The sequence below is a fragment of the Mus musculus genome, chromosome 3 (genome assembly GCF_000001635.26).
Source record: "Mus musculus strain C57BL/6J chromosome 3, GRCm38.p6 C57BL/6J".
In the NCBI taxonomy this organism is placed as follows: domain Eukaryota; kingdom Metazoa; phylum Chordata; class Mammalia; order Rodentia; family Muridae; genus Mus; species Mus musculus.
The window spans coordinates 73,355,018-73,380,623 of NC_000069.6; the positions used below are offsets into that span (position 1 = coordinate 73,355,018).

General features: G+C 37.0%; 2 long non-coding RNA genes across 2 annotated transcripts in view; one reads left to right on the forward strand and one right to left on the reverse strand.

The window, feature by feature from the left end:
- Gm20754 (predicted gene, 20754) overlaps positions 1–25,606 on the forward strand; it is a 528,480-nt gene that overhangs the window by 288,667 nt on the left and 214,207 nt on the right. The gene's annotated exons all lie outside the window — the stretch shown is intronic.
- Positions 1–25,606, reverse strand: part of 4930509J09Rik (RIKEN cDNA 4930509J09 gene) — a 130,446-nt gene that overhangs the window by 3,812 nt on the left and 101,028 nt on the right. The window contains exons 5-7 of the long non-coding RNA NR_040547.1: positions 8,161–8,278; positions 6,952–7,132; positions 4,969–5,110 (exon numbers count right to left, since the gene is read on the reverse strand). This is a non-coding gene — a long non-coding RNA (RIKEN cDNA 4930509J09 gene). The remainder of the gene's footprint in view (positions 1–4,968; positions 5,111–6,951; positions 7,133–8,160; positions 8,279–25,606) is intronic.

Sequence of the window (25,606 nt, forward strand, 5' to 3'; positions counted from 1 at the left end):
TTTAAAATCTACTTGAGCTTGCCATTCTGGAGGCTTGCCCAGAAAAGAGCCTCAGGAAAAAAAAAATCTCGATGGAAACAAGAAAATTTTATCAAATTTATGCAGACCTTGAGAGCCACAGAAAATAATTGGACAACAGCCCAACACTAAACAGATAAAGATTTCATCATTAATAACAACTGTGACAGCTCTTTCAACTGTTTTTACTCTTGTGTAGGTTGCTGTGACAGAGTAAGTCTCTGTATAAGTTTTGTGCAGTATCATGATGGAAAAATGCTTTCTTTACATGTCCTTATAAAGTCAGTCCTGCTCTCTTGTACTAGCTTAATCTAACTCATTTTTCAAACATAGTTACACTGTCAAATAGAAGGGGGAGCAATATTTCTTTCTTTAGCCAGAGGTATTCCCCTTTAAATGGTCAGGAAAAGCAACAACATAAATGTCACATATTAGTAAAATAAAGATATTATCTTGGATTATTAATAATGTTGAACTAAGTTCTAATAGCACATCTTTTTAAAGAGAAAAAGTTTTTTTTTAGCAAAATAACACCATTTTACCGTATGCTATAATGTGCATCAAAAATAATAATCATATATATCGGCTTTATGTATTATTAGCTGTGAAGGCATTGGGCGAATCCTCTGACTTATTTTAAATGAGATATTTTTAATAGTATTCTATCACACTGACATGCTAAGCCCCTTTCAGTAATAGTGTAACAGTTTCAAAAGAAGACAGTGTGGTGTTAAAAGGAACCGTATGATTCTTGGTGTGGCTTCCAGAGACCTGCAGATTTACTGTGTTAAATTGTCACAAGTGGCAACATGGAAGATTATATATTATAATTTTAAACAAATTTTAAAAGAGACATTGTTTTACCGAGATCTATTTAGAATTTCTCAATGTAGCTGTAGTAAATAAATGTGCAAAATATTTCAGGTAATCTATTTGTAATAAAAAAGTAAATACTGTCTACACTGATCACTGTTTATAGGTCGAAAGGGGGGCTTGAGTTGAAGCAAATCCAGATGAAGTGTAATTAATCATTTTTAGTTTTGCAAAATCATTAAGTATTAAGATTGGGTAGATGTTACGAGACTTATTAATTGAACCTGTTAGGTGTTTTCATCATAGATTATAGTAGAATATAAAGATGAAGATAAACAAGTTATATTTACTTTAAATTCAACAGTTAAAATATGATGGAATCCAGAGTAATCAAAACATAAAAAATTTTGCTGGACATATTTAGTTGAGCTAAATCATTTAGAATAATTTTTCATGTACATGTGTATGGTATTTGTGTCTATTTTGTGTGTTCACAATTATCTGGGCACATGTATGTGTGTAGATGCATGTGTGTGTGTGTGTGTGTGTGTGTGTGTGTGTGTGTATGCGTGTATGAACAAAGATTTAGATTGGGGGTCATTTTGATGGCTTTTTAACTTATTCATTGAGCCTCTCCAACTGAACATAGTGCCCTATTCCTAAGAATTAGTTGAGCTAACCAAGTCGCCAAGGGACCCTATGGCAAACCAGAACTGAAATCACACATTAGTAGGCTTGTGCATTGGACAGTTATGTGGGTTTCTTGAACTCCAGTACTTATACCTTTGCAGAAAGTGTGTTAACCATTGCGTTATCTGTCCTCTTTTGTTATGTATCATTGTGCTGACTTTAACAAATCAACATTAAAGTCACCAATCCAGCTATCGTAGATCCTTATAGATAACCAGGCATAAATTATTACTATATCATCATCATCAATGAGGCTATTGTTCTAAATTAAAGTGTGATACATCTTGAAAGAAATTTCAACAACCTGTATAAATTTTCAATGACTTATGTTAAAATTCAAAAAGCTATTCCCTCATAAACTGATAGAAAGTGATCTATCTTTAGTAATCTCTAAACAACATTGTTTCTATTTTGTTAATTCTACAATAAGTGGTACAATGTACAATCGTTTAGGAGAAACTACACTTTGGGGATTTTATGGTTGTGAACAGAAATATTTATGGATAGTTTTAGCGATGATTAAAGGTAAAAGAAGTTGCTTTCTACCATCTTGCTCATGAATAATCTTTTAAAAATATCATTTTTATTTTAAATATTGCTCCTTGGAATTTATTTTGTAAACCATATTCATTAAATACTCATGCAATTTAATGTGTCTTGAACTATATTTTTAGGATTATCAGAATGGTAAATCTGGACTAGTATATGTCTTGGGACCCTCAGGCCCAAAGTTTGACAGAGGAACTCCTACAACAAGCATTTGCATGATAAAGGGTTGTTGGTTATTATATGCAACTAACTCTAAGTGGAGTCACTAAATAATGGCAAGAGACAATTCCCTACATAGTTATTTTAACCACCAGGTGAAACTTCCAGCGTCTGGGATGGATTACATCTAATTGAGTTCTTTGCCAAAGGGATCTGTAAAAAACACATACCTGCTTGGGGAAACTGAAAAAAAAGAAACATATCTGGTACATACCTAGAAGATTCACCCTACTAACTAGTGTTCATGGTACTGGATGGTACTCTCTCTGTATAATAACAGAAGGGAGAGTAAAATACCAACAAAGCAACAAACCTTGGAGTTCTCAATAGTGTCCTGCCTGCATGATATGCTGGTATAATAGTGGCACAAGCATTGTGGAAATTACCAACTATTGTGTGATTGAATTCAAATCCATATCTATGAAATGGAACCCATGGCTTTTGAGTAGCCAAGAACCTGAAACTAGATAAGCCAGGGACCTGGAGGAAGCCAGACACTATTGCGCTGCTCGAGGGACATAGCAATAGAATGACTCCTAATAACATTCTGCTATACCCTTGGATAAAGTATTGCCCTATCATTTTAATCAGAGAAGCTTCATTTTTCACGATATGAAGACAAATATAGAAAGCCACACCTGGACACTGTGGAGAGAGTGAAACATTTTTGGACACTGAGGTGTAAGTGAAATGTCTTCACCAAAACTCTTCCATCAGGGATCAGAAAACTTTGAAGATTTAGAAACAGAAATATTTAAGTGCCAGAGTGCAGGGAAAAAACAAAAAAACAAGCAAACAAACAAAAACCAAAACCTTTTAGACACAAAAGGACTGGGTATCTTCTACCGATTTAAGAGAAGGGAAACATATTCAAACCAGGGCCCTGACGCTGTGCTCAGAGAATTGTCTAAACTGGAACATGAGAGTATGACCATGAAAGCCCTGGGTGTACTTATCAGTAAATTCAAATACTAATGTTTAATAAACCATGCGTATAGTATCATTTCTTCATTTCTTGACTGTTCTCGGTGTGTGATTTCATGAACTGCTATACATGGAAATACCCTGTAAAGTATAGTATGTATGGCAAGTTATTATACGGTTCTTGTCAAGGGTTATTTATTCATCTCTCAAAGATAAATTGGATTTTTGAAAAAACAAAACAAACAAGCAAAAAAATCACAAAAAATAACCGTACTTTCCTACACAGTTTGTAACTTCCAACGTCCCATAAAATGTCTATATTTCTCTAGAGGAGAGGTCTAGGAAGAGTATGAGCATCTTCCAGCTTGTAATTTAATATTTTCAATGCCTACTTTTAATGATGGTTCTTAAACACTTTTACCTTCCTACTAGCCCACTACCCATCCTTCCAAGGTAGTGGAAAAGAATAGATACGAGGAAGTGAACATGTTTAGACACTGTTATTAGGAGCAAATCCAATCTGTGCTGTCAGGAAATCAGCAGTTCTGATCAGAGGCCAGCAGCAGCAGCAGCTCAGTCCACTCACAAATACTTCAGGGATATACCAGCAGTCTAGTCCCATAGTGTCAGGATAGCAGCAGCAGTGGTACAAATTATCAGGAACAGCCAGGCCTCAGCCAAATCTGGGCAAGTCAGCAAGAGATCTGGATTCAGACCAGCAGGGACACTAGGAGAAGTTCTCTGCTGTGCCTCTCTCAGCGAAGTGAAGATCAGGGAAGACTCAATACCAAGAACCATTGCACAGCTAGCTCTACCAGCAGCACCCTCGGTCTATTGAGTACATTTTATACTCCCTCCAAACACCACATGTCTTCCAGGGGTCTTGCCTCACCACATGTGTTGTCTCAGCAACTGAGCCTGTCTCAGCACACTCCATGTGGCTCTGTCTTAGGTGGCATCACTGACACTCGTCTGAGTCCTTGGTAACTGGAAGAAGCCTCAGCGTACAAGCACCCCAAAGTTTGAAGATCTTTTCACCTATTTCTGCTTCAGTGAAAGTTTCTTCACAAGTCTGCCTTAGCGAAATGAAACACCCTTTCACCTGTGTCTGCTTCAGGAAAACACTTCTTCATGTGTTTGCCTGCTTCAAGAAAACAGTTCTTCATGTGTTTGCCCCAGCAAAACACCATCTGACACAACTGACTCTCCAAAGAACCCTAAAATTTCCACTGCACCAACTTTTTTGAGTTAAAGTTTGAAGTCAGTTTTTGACCAATTAGGGTACTTTTAAAGAATTATTTAAGTATGCCTGAACTTCTATTTAGTCCTGAATCTTGAATTAATAGCATCCAATTATGCACACATCTTTTAATCCTGAAATTAGAGCCATGAGATAAATCAACATTCTCTGTTGCAGTAAATCTCCAGCCCAAATAAGCCCAGACAATGAAAACACAACTCAATTAATATGAATACATGCTGTGTGCATAGATTGGGCAGATCTACCTCTACACTACCATCTTCCACATCTATGAGACCCCTTAGAACTTGAGGTTTCTCAAGAACAGGCGCCTCTGCTCTGTTTTCCTTCTCTCTCTCTCTCTCTCTCTCTCTCTCTCTCTCTCTCTCTCTCTCTCTCTCTCTCTCTCTCTCTCCCAAAACCTTCAGCTCCACCTTCCCCTCTTTCTCCACCCAATTGCAAGCTGTAGCCTTTATTTGTAAATTAAGTTGGCAAGAAGGTTTTCAGGAAATTACCTTAGTGCAGACTCATTCCTTGTTTGTAGCCTCTCACAGGAGGACAGAATTAACATCAAATACAATTAGCCCCAGAGCTATCCGCAACAATTCTCATTTAAGGAATTGGAGGAATGGTCCTTGAAAATATAGTCTTCACCCCCTAGTTGAAGAAATAAGAGAGATGAAGCAAAGAAGTTATTTAGTCCTACATATTTTCTCTTGGGATTATTCTAAAACTAAATAAATGTACTATTGTTGAGTCCATAGCATATTTTATTATAAAAATGAGGAAGGTAGTGTGATGATACATCTATCCATCTATATTCTCAAAATAATATATACAAGCAGAGCATGAATAGAGTTATTTAATTGTAAGAAATTTTTAAATAGGGAAAGAAGTCTAAAGTTTGATAAAAAATTCCAGAAATATCAAAATATTTAAATTTTACATTATTCAGAATTAAATAAAACTAGGAAATGTTTGAGTCATAACTTATATGACTTCTTGATACTTGTTATAATCTCTATAATATCTCACTATTTATGTTACTATATTATATATTTAAGTACAGTGTATGTAAATGAGATTCTCTGGCTATCCTCCTATGTTGAAGGGAGCTGAGGAATAGCCAGGGTACCATGGTTTTGCTTAAAAATTTTATCATAGGGCAGGAGAGATCTCTCAGTGGTTAAGAGCACTAGCTACTCTTCAAGAGGTCCTGAGTTCAATTCCCACCAACCACATAGTGGCTTGTGACCATCTGTAATGGCATCTGATACCCAATATGTATAAATAATAAATAAATAAATCGTTTTTTAAAAAAACTTTCTTCCAATAGAAGGCTTATAGGCAAACCTATATTCAGACCTAGGACTTGGTACTTTGTTTTTCCTATATTTAGCAAATTGATATTTAAAAAAATGAAAGATTGAATTTTATAGCTTTTATGTACATGACAGCCATTTGGATACATGTTTGCATTTACTATTTCAATACGTCACTGAAAAATTAGAGACCCACCCACCACTCTTTTTTTTTTTTGGAGGGGGGGGGGATCAAGACAGGGTTTCTCTGTATAGCCCTGACTGTCCTGGAACTCACTTTGTAGACCAGGGTGTCCTTGAACTGAGAAATCTGCCTGCCTCTGCCTCCCAAGTGCTGAGATTAAAGGCATGTGCCACCACCGCCTGGTTCCCCCCACTCTTTTTTATGAGATAGTTACACCTGGTAAATACAACAGCACTTGGCATTGACACAATGTCTACTCTGTGACAGAGTGGCAGTGTTAACATTTGTGTTAATGTGCACACAAATACAGTGCCTGTATTTGAATCAAGCCTGTAGGTTTTTCAGAAATATGGCATATGTTTTGTTTCTAATTGCTTAATTTCTATCTCATATTTGCTAGCCTTCCTGGAGCATCTGAGGGCTGGCTTGAAGTCTTTAATACATACCTTTATTTCTCTTCATTTTTCAATCATTATCGTTAGTACAACTGATTAAAAGGAGCCCATCTCTCATAGAGAACTTGTAGTAGAATGAAGTTTCAACTTATGATAGAAAGGTGCCTTTTAAAATGGATTTTGTCCAAGCAATTACGACAACACAAATGGGATTTTATACTGTATTACTGAGATGAGTGCAGTGTGCTCATACAAGACACTAAATGTAGGGGATGGAGGCTCATTTACATGGTTTAGAACATTTCCTGCTCTTACAGAGAACCTGAGTTTGAGTCCAAGTTCTCAAATTACCTCTTAACTGCCTATCATTATAATGCCAATGGATCCAACATTTCTTTCTGTCCTCAGTAGACTTACCCACACAGTTGCATGTGTACACATGAGTGCATACACAGAGAGAGGGGGAGAGGGAGAGAGAGAAAGAGAGAGAGACTACAGACATAATAAAGCATATCTATTGTTTTAAATGACCTTAAAATAGAAAACTTTTCCTGGCAGTGTTATGGCAGTGATGGGTGACAGAAGAAGGGCTCTTACCATTAACTTGTTAAAGGTGAAATCAGCTGTTTTTGGCATTGCAGATAGAGTAAGAAGGAATGCTTTCTCTCCTGGGTTATTCTAGACCATGTCAAGTTGGAAAACAATATTAAATATCACATGCATTTCAGTGGGAGTATTTTTTCAGAATATAGAAAAAAGAGTCAACAGCATCATATCTCTGGGAAAAGAACATAAAGGCAAGATTCATAGTCACAATGTTAAACAATTACAATCACCTATCCTTACTCAGTCCAAGTTATTAAATGTTGGTTATGTGTCTGGTTATGAAATTCATTTAAACACTGCTATCCACTTGACTTTTAACAATAAAATCCTTTTAAAAGCCTGTTAGGAACGGAAATGGCTCAATGGAAATAAAAATAATCTAAAGCTTTACTTTTTAGAGTAGACTGTGTAGAAGCTGGTTTAAATGTAGCATATGTGACCACCTATGACCTACTAAACCAGAGTCTGCATTTTAATAAGATTCCTAGGTAATTTGTGTATAATCTAAGTTTAGAGATAACATAAAACATAACCTAACAAGTAGATAAGTAGTCAAATGAAATTTATAACTTAATATTACAACAATGGTAAACTATTCTTAGATAGTTCCCATTTTTTTATTATTTATAAAACGGAAATAGTGTGTTACCAGTCTCCAGCGGTTTGCATGAGAATGGTCTGGGGAGGCTCATACATTTTAATGCTTAGTCAGACCAGACAAGAGTAGAACTGTTTGGGAAGGTTTAGGAAGTGTAGCCTTGTTGGTGAATGTGTGTCTGGGGCAGAAAGGAGAGAGGACATTGAGATTTCAAAAGCCCTTTCAAGGCCCATTGTCTCTGCCTTCTGCCTAAAAATGGAAAAGATGTAAAGCTCTCAACTAAAGCCCTTTCAAGGCCCATTGTCTCTGCCTTCTGCCTAAAAGCATGATGTCTGTTTGTCTGCTACCATATCCACCATGATGATGATAATGGACCAATCCTCGGAAACTATAAATAAGTTAAATGCTTTCATTTTTACACTTTCTTGGTCATAGTGTCTACTCACAGAAATAGAAAAGTAATGATGACAGCTTCATAGAGGTAAAGTGAGATTAATGATTGACAACATTATTAATACAAATTTTCCATAAGATAGTAATAAAAATATTCATGACATATCAGTGTGGAGGAAGGGGAGATGGCTCAGCAAGTAAAGACTTACCTAGGCTGTGCTTTACTTTGTTCTATTTTTAGGCATTCAGTTAGAATCTTCCTGAAAGTCACTGTAGAATATCTGTAGTCATCAGATGTTCCATAATTTTACTGAGGAGATGATGTCACTGAAGTCATGTTGACAGAGTGATTATTATTTAGAATATTGTTGGTGATTGATTTAATTTTCTTTATAGATGCATTTCTATTACATTTCTTGTTTCTTTTTATATGTACTTGTGAAAATTATATCTTCTAAGGAACCAGTCTAGTTTATCTAATTTATTAAATTTACTGGTATATCTATGTATATAATTTATTACGTCTTTAGTGTATGGATGGTCTCTGGTTTCTGGTGCCTACAGAATGTTTGTCCCCTGTATTATTTTAAGTAATTATTCTGAGTAGAGGCTTGCTGACTTTACCTATACTTGTAAACAAAAATCTTTTCAATTTTCACTGATTTTCTATTTTTAAAATATTGATATTTCTTTCATAGTACTTTTCTCTTTTCTTTCCCTCTTATATTAGAATTAATTAGCGTTTAAACTATAGTTTCTTAAGGTAGAAATACATTCTGATATTAGATTTTTTAAATTCCTGTTTCAAATGCTATAAATATATGCATAAATACAAATATTTAGAACAAAAACACACATAAATAATTTATCATAAATTGCTATCATGTACTTACCTGAGTATTTTATCATACTTGAGCAGAACTTTGTTCCACAAGTCATGACTTTCACAGTCAGCTATTGGATGGATCACAGGGCCCCCAATGGAGGAGCAAGAGAAAGTAACCAAGGAGCTGAGGGGGATCTGCAATCCTGTAGGTGGAATAACAATATGAACTAACCAGTGCCCCCCGGAGCTCATGTCTCTAGCTGCATATGTATCAGAAGATGGCCTAGTCGGCCATCAGTGGAAAGAGAGGACCATTGGTCATGCAAACTTTATAAGCCTCAGTACAGGGGAACGCCAGGGCCAAGAAGTGGGAGTGGGTGGGTGGGGCAGTGAGTGTGGGATGGTGTGGGGGACTTTTGGGATAGCATTGGAAATGTAAATGAAATAAATATCTAATAAAAAAAAGAAGTGATCAATGTTATATCATAAAAAGAACTATGTGCATGAAGCTATTTCAAGGAATTTAAAATGTAAGTTTACATTATATCAAATTTAATCAGACATTATTTTTAGCATGTTTGTGCTTCAAGCTTATTTTATGTATGTGCATATTTTAGACATTTTCAGTCTGCCATTTCCTAGCCCTGGTTGAGTTTTCTTTTCCTTTAATATGAATTAAATTGGCCATTTTCTGTACAACCACTCTGGAAATCAGTCTGGCGGTTCCTCAGAAAACTGGACATAGTACTACCGGAGGATCCAGCAATACCTCTCCTGGGCATATATCCAGAAGATGTCCCAACCGGTAAGAAGAACACATGCTCCACTATGTTCATAGCAGTCTTATTTATAATAACCAGAAGCTGGAAAGAACCCAGATGCCCCTCAACAGAGGAATGGATACAGAGAATGTGGTACATTTACACAATGGAGTACTACTCAGCTATTAAAAAGAATGAATTTATGAAATTCCTAGCCAAATGGATGGACCTGGAGGGCATCATCCTGAGTGAGATAACACATTCACAAAGGAACTCACACAATATGTACTCACTGATAAGTGGATATTAGCCCAAAACCTAGGATACCCAAGGTATAAGATACAATTTGCTAAACACATGAAACTCAAGAAGAATGAAGACTGAGTGTGGACACTATGCCCCTCCTTAGAATTGGGAACAAAACACCCATGGAAGGAGTTACAGAGACAAAGTTTGGAGCTGAGACGAAAGGATGGACCATCTAGAGACTGCCATATCCAGGGATCCACCCCATAATCAGCTTCCAAACACTGACACCATTGCATACACTAGCAAGATTTTATCGAAAGGACCCAGATGTAGCTGTCTCTTGTGAGACTATGCCGGGGCCTAGCAAACACAGAAGTGGATGCTCACAGTCAGCTAATGGATGGATCACAGGGCTCCCAATGGAGAAGCTAGAGAAAGTACCCAAGGAGCTAAAGGGATCTGCAACCCTATAGGTGGAGCAACATTATGAACTAACCAGTACCCCGGAGCTCTTGACTCTAGCTGCATATGTATCAAAAGATGGCCTAGTCGGCCATCACTGGAAAGAGAGGCCCATTGGACACGCAAACTTTATATGCCCCAGTATAGGGGAACGCCAGGTCCAAAAAAATGGGAATGGGTGGGTAGGGAAGTGGGGGGGAGGGTATGGGGGACTTTTGGGATAGCATTGGAAATGTAATTGAGGAAAATATGTAATAAAAAATATTTTTAAAAAATTTGCCATTTTCAAGAAAATGTTGTTTAAAAGACAACAAAAACAAGCCCTTGAGCCATTAAGAGGCATATATATATATATATATATACATATATATATATATGTATATATATATATGTATATGTATATATGCATATATATTCATACACATATACAAATATATATTTCAAATTATACTATAACTATATTATTTCTTCCTTCCTTAGTCTCCCACACAACTCAGTCCATGAGCTTGTGTTTGCTCTCTTCCAAGTTCATGACATCTTTTTCTTTATATTGTTAAATATATACTTTAATATACAATCTATTCATGTTTCTTATATAACACATATCTTAAAAATGGTGTATACATATATACATATACGCATACATATACATAGACATATACATAACATATATACATATACATATACATATACATATACATATACATATACATATACATCATATACATATACACATACACATACGCATACATATATATAGAGAGAGACACATGCATAATGTGTTTATATATAAATACACCTTGTTTATTCTGTATAATATTACTCTTATGTATCTGTTTTCAGGGCTGACCATTTGGAAATGAATAACCAATTATGTGTTTTTCTTGGGAAAACTCTTTTTTTGGTTGTCATCATTCCTTAGTTGCCTGTTTCTGACTCAGGCATCCCGAGCTTTCTCCCCTTCACATTTGCATGTCTATCTGTGTCCTTGTTTACAACAGGCTTACGCAATCCTGTTGGTGAGACTTCATGAGTGTACATTCTGACATTACTAGAAGACAAAATATCATAGCAAACTTCCTGTTCTCTGGGCTCTTACAATATTTCCACCGCCCTGTCGTGGGTGCAGGAGTTTTATTGTAGGTGTATTTAGCAATTATGTTGGTTTAGTAAAATGGCAGTTTACAGAAATCCACCATAATTTCTGATTTGACTAGTAGTTCTGATTAGTTGGCTTGGTTTCCAGTACCAGGAATATTTATCCCCTCGTTGAGAGGCCTCAAGTCCAATTTGTAGCCTTAAGAACGATTCGCTATTTGTGGGTTGGCATCTGCTCTGCAGATGGGCACAGCCTCTTGGGGAATGTGGAATGCAGGGAGTTTGACTGCGCTTATCCCACTGCTGCAAGGGCAGATGCCGGGCTGTAAGGAAGTGCTGAGACACAACTCAGGTAGGAAAGTCAGTCTGATACATGGGTAAGCTGGAGCTGGTTTGGGGGTCTCCAGGCTCTGCAATGAGGCCAGGGCCTTGAGAAAGGCAAACTCTGGCTTGTCCCTGTGGTGATTCTCTTGGCAGAGGGAAGCTTGGTGGCAGTAGGGGCTGGGAACACAGAGAGGCCTTCTACAGGAGAATTAAGCTGCAGCTCCTTAATGGAATGCTTCCTCCATGGCTCCCCATGGTGGCTCTTGATGAAAGAAACAGTCCATGATTCTAAACAGTTTCTTGGTTTTTCATGGTGGCAAATGGATACATACCATAAACACTTCTCAGGGAGGACCTGAGATTAAATACCTTTTGCAGGGAGGAATATCTAGGAAGGAAAGTTTATTGGCTAAGCCCTCCAGGCCTCTAAGTGCCTCATTAGCATGAAGGAATCTGTTTTTGAGCTTAGAAAACATTTCTTTTATGTGAGCAGCATACTAAGCGTTCTAGGCCAGGAGTCTGGCAAGGAACAGAGAGCCACCTAAGTCTCAGGTGGGTGCACACTGAATCTCTGGATGTCATCTGTTCTACCTTACCAAACTTCCTGGCATGGTTTTATGTTCCATCGCTATTGTTGATTTTCCAGATATGAATCCTACTTTTATATCCCTAAGATCACCATGCATTTCTGGCCATTGCAGTTTATAGACATCATAGCTGTCTAGGACTGTTGGTTGCTTCCTTCCTTGAAAGCTTGCATGGTACCTTTTGGTACCAGGAGAGCTAGTCCTTTTGAAAGGCATTTCAAGTCAACTTCAGCTCAGGAGCTTCAGGATTGTTTTTCTGAAGTGCATGCTGTCTTCAGCTTTAGGGATTGATCATCCACCTCAGGAAGTGGTAGTGGGGTGGAAGCAAGAACAATAGCAATAGTCTACAATATTTTGGAAATCCCTTTGACAACCCCAACTGACAGCTCAAAAGAATACTTTTCCAGTTTTGTTAAATATAGATCTTGGAGGGAACACTCTCAGCTCTGATTAGAATATGTCATTTATCTATGAATAAGCATGATTAACAGAGTAAAAGTGACCATCCTACCAAAAGCCATCTATAGAATTAATATAATCCCCATCAAAATCCCAATGCAACTCCTTACACAGACATTTAAAGAGAAATACTCAACTTCATATGTAAAAACAAAAACCCAAGATTGCAAAAAAAAAAAAAAATCCTATACAATAAAAGAACTTATAGTGGTATAACAATCCCTGATTTCAATCTGTACTACAGAATTGTAGTAATGAAAACTGCATGGTACAGGCATAAAAGCAGACATGTTGATCAGTGGAATTGAATTAAAAACATAAATTCACACACCTATGGACACATGATGTTTGATACAGAAGCCAGAAATATGCAAAAAGAAAGCATCTTCAATAAATGGTGCTGGTCTACCTAGATGTCAGTATGTAGAATAATGTACACAGACTCATATATTTCACCCAGTGCAAAACTCAAGTTCAACTGAATCAAAGACCTCAACATAAACCTCACAGAAACCTGATACACTGAACCTGACAGAACAGAAAGTTGGGGATAATCTTGAATACATTAGTACAGAAGACAACTTTGTGAACAGTACAACAATAGCTCAGACACTAAGAGCAACAACTAACAAATGTGACCTCATGAAATCAAAGAGCTTCTATAAAGGAAGGGACACAGACAATGGGTCAAAATGGCAGCCCACAGAATAGCAAAAGATTTTCACAACTCCACATCTGACAAAGGGCTAATATATATGTCATTACAGTAGACACCAATGCCAAGCAACCTAACTAAAAAATGTGGTACATATCTAAACGGAATTCTCAACAGAGAAATTTTAATTGGCTGAGAAACACATAAAAAACTGTTCAAAATCATTGGCCATCACAGAAATGCAAACCAATGACTTTGAGATTTTACACCTGTCAGAATGGCTAAGATTAAAAGCAAATGCCTCATGCTGGTGAGGATGTGGAGCAAGGGGAACACTCCTCCATTGATGTTGGGAGTGCAAACAACTACAACAATTTTGGAAGACAATATAGTGGTTTCTCAAAAAATTGGAAACCATATTCCCAGATATACCACTCCTGGAGAAATATCCAAAGTACTCTCAATCCTATCACAGATACAGTTGCTCAACTACGTTCATTACTGCCTGCTTTATTCATAATAGCCAGAAATCGGAAACAATCTAGGTGTCGCTTGAACAAAAATTGGTTAAAGAAATTATGTCACATTTACACAATAGAGAATTACTCAGCTGTTATAAAATGATGTCATGAAATGGATGGAACTAGAAAAAAAATCACCTGAGTAAGGTAAGCCAGACCAGAAAGAGAAATATGTTATGTGCTCAATCATAAGTTGATATTTGCTCTAAAGTAAAAGACAAATGGGCTACAGTCCACAGACACAGAGTGGCTAATTAGTAAGAGGACATAAGAAAGAATATAAGGATCTCCCTGAGAAGGGAAAATAGAAGATCAGTGGACTGGGGATGGGTGGGGTTTGGAGCAGGAAGAATTGGATGGTGGAAAGCAAGGTACTTGGAGAAACTAGGGGAGTTGGGGCATCTTAGGGGCTGGCAGAAACATTTCAATGGAAACTCAATAAAATCTACAAGACTTATTCTCAAGAAGACTGCTAGTAATGGAGACAAAGACCCTGAAATGGTCATTTTCTGTAACCAGACAAGGCCTCAAGTCTAGAGATTCTGACAGCAACCCAGGCCCAAAACCATTTGTCTACAGTTTATCCTGCCTGAGGGTGTGCTGATCTTAGCAGAATAGTCATTAAAGAGACCAAAGAAACTTCATTCAGCAATTCATGGATACAGATACAGAGTATCACAACTAAATATTAGCAGAAACTCAGGGATGCCTGCCGAGGAGGTTGAGAAAGGATTGGAGGAACCAGAGGGTCATGGACACACCAGGAAAACATGGCACACAGAACCAAGTGACTACTAAGTGTGACTCATGGAAATTTTAGTGATCAGGGAATCTGTACCAGGTCCTTTACATATGTATTATGGATAAGTAGGTTGATGGTTCAGAAAGCTGAGAGCTGCCAGAATGTGATGCATATAATTTAAAGATCCAGAGGGATCAACTGCATGCCTGAGTATAATTCCAAATGTTTAAGAAATGAGGAAAGAGTAGTGAAGAAAAGCAATGTAAGTTTTCAGTACATAGGACTAAGTTTCTTCTCCTCAAAGGTGACGGGGAGACACAATATTCCCTTTGGAGATGAGAGAGAGAGATATGTGGGTGGGTAGTGGGAGTGAAGTATCATCATATCTCCATAAGAATAAAATAGGTCAATTGTTCTGTCATTGTTTTTAAAAGATACATGACAATAAATTGTATATTTAGTTAACTCATTAGTAAAAATTGATCTAAGCTAAGTCTTGTGCTGAGTTAATATTTAATTTTACACCTTCTGTCCAAGGTAGGTGTGTAAGCTCTTTCTCTGAGAGCTTCTAGACAGACAAAAAAAAATAAAAAACACAGACTTCTAGGAGAGGAGTTGTTTATATTTCCATATTGTTTTCCCATTTTGGGAGAGTCAATTGTTATTTCTTTTACACACAAACTCTTCTGAAGAATTCTCCAATACGTACTTGATTCCAAGTCATGGTTATATGCAAGGTAGTAAAACAAGAATTCAAATTAGCTTAAATCACTGCACTTCATAAAATGTCTAGTTCTTAAGAACAATATTTTGAACATCCTACCAGGACTGTAAAGATATTTGCCTCATTCACAGTAGATGGTTTATTTTGGTGGCCTTCGTCTTTGTTCTCAGACTTAACAAGGGCACTCCTTTTAGCTCAGCAACCAGCTTCTCTTTCAATTTGTGTTTCATTTCAGTAATTGTTCCCCACATCTTCTTGTAAAGCAAATCTCATTTGATTACTAGACCAAATCAGCCTATTTGTGTACAAAACCCAAAAGGACTAGAGTTTAATCCCTTGAGTACTTAACATTCTTGTGCGTCAGGAGCAAAGCTAAAGCAAATTGCTGATCTGAGACACCCGTGCCTGAATTTGTGTATAGAGCTGACATTTATACACTTTGTTCTATTAAAAGCTTGTAGGCGCATTGTTTTTCCTCTAGTAACCTCTATGAGATACTGAAAGTGAACACATTTCAAGATGCCAACCGAAACACTCTAAGCCTAAAGCAAGAATGAATTGATGGTCTCTGTCAACTCTTAAAATCTTAAATTTAAATGAATATGCTCAGTTGGAATTTCTGCGCACCCTCCTTAGCCTGAAACAAAATGTCATCATGAATTGATTCTTCCTGATTTTTCTTTTGAATGTTCGCTAGTTTTGTCTGCGACAGTAAAGCTTGTGAGATTTGTAGAGCCTTAGTTCCAGCTTTGTAGTGTGCTAGGCTTTTATGGATAAAACTCCATTTATATTTATTCAATCAACTCCACTCTTAAACTGATGTCCCAATAAAAAGATCACAGGGCAAAATTGGCACTGAGATGGGCACATGAGAAGAAAGAAAATTGAATACCTGACAAAGCATCCAAGTGGGCCAAAACAAACAAACCAAGTACAGATGTGTAAAAGACCTGCTGTGGAAAATAAATGAATTCAGAGGTACATTGAGAGATTATAGGGAAGGGCTAGGATTGAGCTATTTCAAATGTCACATCTACCATAAATAGATTATACAATTAATATAGAGAGTAGTTTAAGTACATTTAATGCTTATTTTCAAATGGCTTACACAATACCCTGTGAACTAAAAATAAAATCAAGACTTGACAAAAATAGTTGTATTTATATTATTAACACATGTATGAACACAAATATGTTAACAGATATCATAATGTTACCAAATTCAACCATTTCCCAGAAACCCACACAGGCATTTACTAAATACTACCCCATCTTCATAGTTAATTGAATGGCATTAATGCTACGTACTTCCCCACCCTCCTCTGTTCTTTGAAGATTTATTTGCAGTGCTATTGCTAAATGAATTTGAAATCAGCCACTTGTTCTTTGGATTTTATGTGTAGTGGGTTTTCTTATTTATTTAATATTTATTATTATGCATATGTGCATACAACTGGGAATGTGACCACACATATACCTACTGTAAGTGCATGAAGGTGAGAGGATATGACGTTGCTTCTTTCATTCTGCCTTTTATATAAGGTTCAAACTCAGGTGGCTAAGCTTATTTAGAAAGCAATTTACAGGTTGAACCATCTTTCTAACCCTGGCTTTTTTTCGGTCTTCTAAGCTTGAATTGTCCAGGGCAGATATAAGTGTATTAGCCACAGGATATTGGCCAATGACATGTGGCAGTAAGTTCTTCAGCCACTGTGTCAGGCTGTTGGGATTCATGTCATCCTGGGTCTGTGCTTTGATCTTGTATCTCATGAACTGTATCTTTCTGTATCTTTTTGCAACACCTGCTCTGGCTGATCAGTGCATACTTTTTCTCTTTCTTCTTCATGTGAGCTAGCTTAATTTCAGACTATCAGTTTCTTTCTCAAAGCTTGTCTCATTTTCTACTGCATTAATCAGTTTCATGGGAATGACAAATGGCTACATTCCAAAATAAACTAGCCGAAGAAATTTCAGATGAAATAGTGCTTTTTGAAGCTGGGACTTCCCCTAACCCTCCTTGCTCCTTATCTTCACAGTGTTTCGCCTTTTCTTCATCCCAGTGATTCTGAAGGTAAGTTTCTTGTACAGTGGAAAAACAGAACTCTAAACATCAAAACCATATGCTGAAGCTGCCAATTGCTTTCCTCAGAAAGCAAGAGGAACTTCTCCCTATTAGCACCCGAAAGCCAACCCTAGCATTGTGCCTCCTTGACAACTTGCTCAGGATGGACCACGAAGTGAACACAAAATGGCCTGAGTAGTGATCACATTTCCCAGGACAACAGGAATGACCAGGGCTGACAACAGAAAAGGGAGATGAGAAAGTATTGCAGACACACCTCCCCACAAAGAAATGAATATATATTTCTTTCCCTCGGACATTTTTCTTTTGACACTGCATTATTGAATAACCCATGCCCTACATTTAGTCCTCTTCTCACCTCCGGCTATGTGTCAGTCATAACATTTCTATTTTCCTATGAGGACTAAAGCAATGATCAAAACACTGTATCTAGGATACCTCCACAGTGTGATTCACCTAAAAGTTATCAAACATGATACATGGATCTCAGAAACTCAGAATGAGAATTTGAGGTGATTCATGACTCAATTTCTTTTTTCTTGAAATAGAGGCAATAATGTTACTACTTGCTACAATATAGTTGTGGGTTATATTCCAATTATCCATGTGCTGGACGTTTAGCCATAAACCATGCTGTGGAAATGGTAAGAGACTTAAGAGCTGGGGTCTAGAATGAATTGAAGGTGTTCAGTTCAGTGGACGGTAAAACTTCAGGTGCAACTATGGGACGATTTTTCTCTCTGTCTCTTTAAGCAGGTGCTGCTTCTTTCTCTGTTACACTATTAGCTCAAATTTGGAGATTTGGTTATGCGATCTCTCCCTCAAAATCCTTATAAATTAAAAGTTGACAAGTCTTGCTGTCAGTCTTTGAAATATTCAGAGAATTAAATAATTCTTTTTTTTCTCTATTAAGTTAACATACCTAAGAAGTTTAATTATAGTAATCACAAAGGATGCATTACACTTAATAGAAATGTCAATGTGTTGACTAAGTTAATATTGAGGCTTTAGAACAGTGCCTGGTATGTAGTAAAATTCTACTAGAATCTCCAATAACCACTTTTCTTATATGTTATGTGTGTTATCATTCAAACTTTTTCACTGTGAAAAACAACTTGAGGAAACAGTTTATAGAAGCAAAGATTTAAGTGCCTAAGAGACTCAGTGGCTGTAGTTTAATGTCTCTTGGTCCAATGGCTTCTCATCACCAGTAAGGCTGAACATCATGGTGGCAATTTTTAGTGAAGTGAACCAACTCAGGTCCTGCTGGGCAGGAAACAAAATGATCCATGGAGCAACTGTGGGCAGAGAATATTCATCCCATGTCCTACTTAAATCACCAACTTCCTCTAACAAGATCTTATCTCTTATTTTCATTACTTCCTAACAAACTCATAAAAGTGTAAATCAATGGACATATTGATCTGGTGAAGAAGTTAGACTCTTCAGTGTCCAACCACTATGCCAAAGTCCATCAGATAGCATATAATAATATCGAATAACATATAATAATAACAACATCATGGGTATACTGTACACAAGAGTCTCATGGGTATTTTAGCAATGATATGACTTAGATGTGTGGAAGAAATTATGAAAACCAATAAGAGAAAATGGTTAGCATTGAGATAAATAACAACAAAGGCATCTAGCTCAGATTGAGGTAGAAGTCACAGATCAACTGCTGCACTTGTCTCTGGTGAAAATGTAGGGCACCCAGTTCTATCAATTTTTCTCTTTCCATAGTAATTAGAAATTTGATACTAGTTATCCCAAGTTTTAAATTTGGGAGTGTGTGTGTGTGTGTTCAATCACTATATAAGTCAAATGTAGAATATCTTTAATAAGTGAGTTTTAAAATCCTCTTGACTTTATAAAACTGGAAGTAAGAATCCTGCAGTCTATTGGGCTTTCAAATTCATAACTTGAAGTGGGGGTATTTAACTGTGAACGGCATATAATTTTCATCTAAACATTGTCCTAACATGTGAGAGGATAAAAATGACTAGGGGGAAAAAAAACCCTTCATTTAAATCTGTAAATATTTCTTACTTCCTCTAATAGGACTCTGTTCTTGATGTGCTACATTTGCCTATATACTAACTCCTTTATGATGAAAAATAATAGCCGCTTCGTGATTAAGAGGACTTGCTACTCTTGCAAAGGAACAGAATTCAGTCACCAGCACTCACACTGTTGTTAGTAACTATCTGTGGCTCCAGTTTTAGAGGATCTAATATCCCCTTCTGATCTCCACCAGCATCAGACATGCACATGGTACACATACAAGAATGCTGACTAAACATTCATCTATGTGGAATGAAATAAATCTCATTTTAAAAAGTAAAAAAATCAGAAATTATATTTAACCAGATGTGACAAACCATGTTATCATCATGATCATCTTCATCATCATCATCACCCAGGAACTACTCCATAACTAAAGTATAGGAAAAGTGTGGTTAACGTATTGTTTTCAGTAAAAAAGAATGCCTTTTCTTTTTTTCCTAATCATGATAATAAGTAGAGACACACTTTGCCAAAGACAACTGGAGGAAAAACGGAGAAAGGAGCAGAATACAGTGAAAAATGAGGATGAGGATAAAGGGAAATAATATATTTTCTTATTTTGAAAACTCTCATCAATGTAGTTTTCAATGAATTCAAGACTATGAATTTTTCTATTTATTTTTTCTTTTTTTCTTTTTTTCCTTTTTTTTCTTTTTTTCCCTTTTTTCCCTTCTTTTTCCTTTTTTTTTCTCTTTTTCCCTCCCCCAAATTTTTCTATTTATAAACTAAGAATTTAAGATCTGTGTACCTACTTCAAGGTTCTCACACTTACACTTGTGAGATTCGTACTGAGTATTGCAGTATCTACACTATATAAATTAACCACATCAGCCCTTCTATTTGGTTAAATGAGTATGCAGTTATTTAATTCTTAGTATCATTTGCTACTCAGGCTCATAGCTTAGATTAAAAGAGATGATGGCAACTTTTGATCTTCTGAATGTTTACACTATTGCAGTTGAAGAGATTGGATGGATGAAAGTAAACTGGTTGCTCTTCCAGATGAGCCAGCTTCAATCCGCAGCATCACACTGTATCCCACCACCATCTTTAATTCCTGTCCCAGGAGATCCACCACTCTCCTATGGCCTCCACGGGCTCCAAGCACACATGTTATTCACAGACATACAGGGCTCCAAGCACACATGTTATTCACAGACATACATTCATGCAAGACACCAATACACATAAAGTAATAATAATAATAATAATAATAATAATAATAATAATAATAAAAACAGATTTTAATTGTTAGCTGCTGAAATTGATGCACTGTTTTGTTTTCTACTTTCATGTGTGGAATATAATAATTATCCATGTGCATATTAACTGAAGAAATTTTAAGAACACATGTAACTGAATTTATGTGTGCAAAGTTTGTAAAATTTTCTTTCTGAAAATAACTCCAAAATTGTAAGGCTAATTAGCTATCAGCCTAACTAGAGATAAATTGCTGTGTGTCCTTATAATGTAGTAGTCAAAACAATGCTCAGGAATGGACCATAAGTACAACACGCAACTAGAGACTCTTATAAACATTGTGTTGAGTAAGAGTAACTACTCATGAACTGACAACATTGTTTAGCACTGTTTCATGAAGTTTTACAACAGGAAAAACCTAAGTGTGGTGTGAAAAATGAGAGCATGAGAGCTGGACGGGAAGCCTCTGAACAAAGTCTCAGTTGATAGGATGGAAATCTGTTTCCCGAGACAGTGGTTGCACAGGTGTGTAACTGAATATATGCTTGCTATCTATACACTTACTTGACAATTTCTTACCTATAAATTACTGACAATAGATATCATTACCATATACTCAGGTTCGATAATAAAATATCCCTCTCAAATGTTTAATAAAATCAACAGAGAGCTTGTTTGTAGTTAACATCATGAGGCAGCTTGGTTGGGCTTTGGAGTGTCCATTTATGTGACATACATTATACTGTTTTGCAAGTATATGTTGGATGAAAATTGCTCATGGATCAGTAAACTGAGGAAAGTGAGCCACCTATTCTAATGTGGGCCTCTTTCTTCTAGTCAGCTGAGGAAGGGTCTGTATACAGCAATAATTAAGTAGATGGAAATTTCTCTCTCTTCAGTGCTTTCATTTGGACTTTAAATTTCCAGGTATTTGAATCAGGACTGATATATTGGGTCTTCTAAGTCTATAGCATACTAGTATTTGCTGTGAAAATTAACCATCATGTGTCTCATACCCAGGCCTTCAGACTTAGAATGGAATTGAACATTGATTTCATTGGGTCTACAACTTGTTGGCTACAGACCTTGAACTTTGCAGCTCCCATAATTTCTTGATGCAATTCTTTATTTCATATGTAAGTAAGGAATATATATTTATGATATATAATACATTATATGCATATTTATCAGTAATGCTTTTAGTTCTGCTTTGGGAGAAATCAAAGACAATTTTACAGTTATATTTTCTTTCAGAAATCAAGCTTAACTTCTGGTCTTGGAGGAAATAAGGATTTAATTTGTGCTCACTATAGATGCATTTTGAAAAGGTTGAATTTGTTTAAAAAACACACTTTCATTGGGTATATACAATTAATAGCATGAAAAGGATTGTATTTTGTACCTTCAGTTCACAAAGCGGTTATTTAGTCCTTTTCTCTGTGTTGTGGAAGTCATAGCCATTTGTAAACTAATTTACTCTACACAATTCTCTTTTACCTGCTTTAAACATTTTATTCTAAGAATTAATTACCTTTTGGCTGCATAATTCTAAGTATTGTTTTGTTAACTATCATCATCAATAAATTTGCCATTAGCACAGAAGTAGTTTTACTTGGTGGTTAAGGTAATAGGCTACCTTTGTACCTTAATTCAGTCTGCATACAACTATGATCTGGCTAATGTTCATATGTTAACTACTGCAATTCAAATGAATGAAGAATACTGAGGTAGCAAAATACTATATTACTCATATAAAAGAATATGGATAGATAGATAGATAGATAGATAGATAGATAGATAGATAGATAGATAGATAAACACATTTTCAAGTGGTAGTAAGTGCACATATGTTTGTACTATAATTTTTCATGACTTCAAATTGAAACATATATGAAAATAAGTAAGCCATTTAGTTTTATGAAACTTACATTGTCATGTTGAAAGTTACATACTTTTACATAAACTAAAAGAGTAACTGAAAAGCTATGTAATAAAAATTAAATTATTTATGGTTAAGATAAAATGAGGAATATGAACATATTCTTGGTGAATTTTTAATTTCTATAGAAAATGTATTTAATATAAAATATACCCTGCTTCCCTCCCATCCAGATTCAACCCTTAAATGGGTTTGGACTAATGTTACTTGTGTTATGACATTAATTTTGTTTTCCAAAACTGCATACATGAGTGTTTGCACATAAAACACTGAGGGATCCTGCTCCCAGTTGGCTCCAATTGGTAAATAAAGATGCCAACAGCCAATGGCAGGGCAGAACTGACAGAGGTAGCACTTTTAGGATTCCTGGGCTTGGAAGAGAGAGGAGAGGAAGAAAAGAATCTCCATGAAAATGTTGTGGGGGGACCAGCCATGTAAGAATTCGGGTAAATGGCTCAAGTGGCCAATTTCCTGATTGGGTCTAAGGGAGGAGAGATGTAATAGTTAAATAGGTTAACTCCAAAATACTGCAGTGTAGTGATTGCTAGCCTTAGTGCCCTGGCAATGAGCTAGTCAAGATAATATATCAAAATTAGTGTGTGTGTGTGTGTGTGTGTGTGTGTGTGTGTGTGGTGTCTTTCATTAGCAAATCCAGAGAGCTCTTGGGCAGGTGCACATGCTGAGTCTAGTTAACTAATTAATTCTATACATTCCCTTTTTATCTATGATTAGAAAGAGAAAGAAAGAAAGAAAGTAAGTAAGAAAGAAAGAAAGAAAGAAAGAAAGAAAGAAAGAAAGAAAGAAAGGAAGATAGGAAAGAAGGAAGGAAGGAAGGAAGGAAGGAAGGAAGGAAGGAAGGAAGGAAGGAAGGAAGGCAAGCCAATAGGCTTCTAGAAAATAATAATTACAATACAATACAATATAATAAGATAAAGCAAACAAATTGGAATAAGACAAAGTAAACAAAAATGAAAGTGTTACTTTAGAAAAGGTACAATATGAAAGTAGAAACCCATTGTTCTCTGCATTCAGTGGCATAGAACACAAAACAAAAGTCTCTTATATAAAAACACATAAAGTAGAAAAAGTGAGAAAGAATTACAATTAAAAAGAAAACAAAACTAGATTAAAAGAAAAGGAAAACGTCATGATATAATGAGATGATAAACCTACAAATATGCTGTTGAGTTCTTTTGATGTAGGCACTCTACTCTATGCCTGTGGCCTACTCAAGTGCAAATAATTATCAAATGGAAAGTTCTCCTAGATTAAGAGAAAATGCAGGGACAAAGAGTGGAGCAGAGACTGAACTAAAGGCCATCTAGAGACTGCCCCATCTGGGGATCCATCTCATGTGCAGACACCAAACCCAGACACTATTGTGGATGCCAAGAAGTGCTTGCTGACAGTAGCCTGGTATAGCTGTCCCCTGAGAGGCTCTGCCAGAGTCTGACCAATACAGATGCAGATGCTAGCAGCGAACCGTTGGAGCAAGGGGACCCTAATGGAGAATTTGCAACCCCACAGGAAGAACAATATCAACTAACCAGAGCCCCCTCATTTTCCCTCCCACCAAAGCTCCTAGGGACTAAACTACCAACCAAAAAGTATACATTGCTTCAGCTACATATGTATCAGAGAACTTCTTTATCTGGCATCAATGGTAGGGGAGGCCCTTGGTCTTGTGGAGGCTCGATACGCCCCAGCATAGGGGAATGCTAGGGCAATGTGGTAGGAATGGGTGGGTGGTGGTGGAGCACCCTCATAGAAGCAAGGGATAGGGGGATGGTGTTGGGAGCCGCCCCCACATTCGCCGTCACAAGATGGCGCTGACATCCTGTGTTCTAAGTGGTAAACAAATAATCTGCGCATGTGCCAAGGGTATTTTATGACTACTTGTACTCTGCCTTTCCCGTGAACGTCAGCTCGGCCATGGGCTGCAGCCAATCAGGGAGTGATGCGTCCTAAGCGAAGGATAACTCCTCCTTAAAGGGGACGGGGTTTTCCGCCATTCTCTCTCTTACTTGCGCTCTTCGCTCTGGCTCTGGCGCCTGCTCGCTTGCTCCTAAAGATGTAAACAATAGAGCGCGCTCTGCGCTTTGGCGCGCCGGAGCTCTGGCTCCTAAAGATGTAAGATAGAAGGGGCTTTCGCTTTTGGGGCTGGGGGTTTTGCGCTCCTAGCTCCTGAAGATGTAAGCAATAAAGTTTTGCCGCAGAAGATTCTGGTCTGTTGTGTTCTTCCTGGCCGGGCGTGAGAACGCGTATAAGAGGATGGGATAGGGAGTTTGTAGAGGGGGAAGCAGGAAAGGGGTTAACATAAACAAACAAACAAACAAACAAACAGAATTGGAGCCTGTATCTACCTCAACTCTTAGTGCTGGGAGACCGTTTGTTGTATACCAGTGCAGGTGATGTTCGTGATGAAATCTCTGTGAATTCATATGTTTACTGGTCATGTTGTATTTAGAATACCTTGTATCCTTGGTGTTCTCTATCTCCTCTCCCTACTCCTTTACTCTTTCCACCTCCTCTTTTGCAGGGTTACCTGAGACCTGAGAGTAGAGATTCAGTGGAGACACTGCATTTACCAATTAGTGTTCCAAGGCTTCTTATTCTCTGTATATTTTCTTGCTTTAGCTTTCAGTGTCTGTTCCCATCTGCTAAGGGAGGAAGCTTCTCTGATGATGGCTGAGCAGGGAACTGATGTATGAGCATAGAAGATCGTCATTAGAAGTCAATTTATTGCTATGTTCCTTTAGTAGAAGAGTAGTATTTGGTTTTACCCAAGGTCTACAATTGATAGATTGAGTCACTATTGCAATATCATATACTGTAGACAGGACACTCATGTAGACTGAAGGGTTTGTAGATAGGATTGTATTTATATGTCTATTTCGGTAGTGTGTAGAGTTCCTTGTGGTACCAAGAAAACTAGTTGGAAAGGTAAATGCTCTA